The following is a 1,172-nucleotide window of genomic DNA, read 5'->3' as shown; positions in this document are numbered from 1 at the left end:
ATAAATAAACATTGAAAAAAAATTAAAAAAAAAAAAAAAAAAAAGAAACAGGATGCTTGGATAGGACTGGATGTTCTTCATGCAGATATATTATAGATTGGGGAGACAAGAGTATAGATGACTCAAAGACCTATGTCACCTCTCACTGTTGTCAAAGAATGTTGAATAATGAATCTTAATTAATGCTAGAAAATGGCTTGTTTCCACATGATTTAACACGAGCAATCCATTTCAGCTTTACCCTTCTTCCTAAGGCATGCCGCTGGCTGCCAAGGGGGAAAAAGGCCTACTGAATGACTCAAGTAGTACAGGTTAGTGAAGTGGGTTATTTTAAAATGTGACTGGCACATTTTCTGAACCTGCCGGATTTTGTCAGTCACATGGATAAAATACATAAAAAACAGTTGATACGATTTATCTCAGATTCCATGTGGGTTACTTAAAAGACAGTTGAATACCTCTTTTTATCAAATAGTTGTTTCTATTACAATTTATCATTATCTCACATTATCTTAGAAAATATTCCGTCTTTCTTCCTCCCGTTAACAAGTAAGAGTATACCCTAGTTGCAGACCAATTAGTTTTTAGCCGATCTTTCTATTCCATAAAATACATAGAAAAAGTTTGATCGTGATGGCTATCAAAATTAATCACGTTCATTTGGCCATAACTTTTCATTAGGTACTTCTAGAAACCAAAGAGCAGAACATACACATCTACACCCTTTTATAAAGAAAAAGAACGCATCTCATAGCCCTATTGACTTTGGAACTAACTTATAATTTACAAAATACATGATAACGCATACACAAAAGGTAAGCCACAGCCAAATGCATATGGATTTTCTGTTTTAGAACACAGACATATTAATTATATTAAATCTCTATCACTTTAATCTTGAATGCTTCCAATAACCTACTGTACAAGATGTAGACTTTCATTTCTTGCCAAGTGGATTTTACAATAGTTCCCCATTCATTTCATTATTTCATTTCATTTCATCCCCACGGTAATCCTGCGAAATAGCTTTTATTATTATCATCTCCCAATTTTATACATGAGGCAAAGACACAAAGCTAGTTAATAGTAAAGCTAGGATCTCAGTGACATCAGGACACAAGGCCTTAGTGTTGCCTAGCACTTTGGTTCTTTTTTTTTTTTTTTTTTTTTTT

The 1,172-nt window shown here is 33.4% G+C and overlaps 1 protein-coding gene across 1 annotated transcript in view; it reads right to left on the bottom strand.

Moving 5' to 3' along the window:
• Positions 1 to 1,172, bottom strand: part of KRT72 (keratin 72) — a 12,267-nt gene that overhangs the window by 7,453 nt on the left and 3,642 nt on the right. The gene's annotated exons all lie outside the window — the stretch shown is intronic.

This window comes from Herpailurus yagouaroundi, unplaced genomic scaffold, assembly GCF_014898765.1.
Source record: "Herpailurus yagouaroundi ecotype Mexico unplaced genomic scaffold, PumYag 166, whole genome shotgun sequence".
NCBI classification, from domain to species: Eukaryota; Metazoa; Chordata; class Mammalia; order Carnivora; family Felidae; genus Herpailurus; species Herpailurus yagouaroundi.
This window is presented reverse-complemented; position numbering and strand designations above follow the sequence as displayed.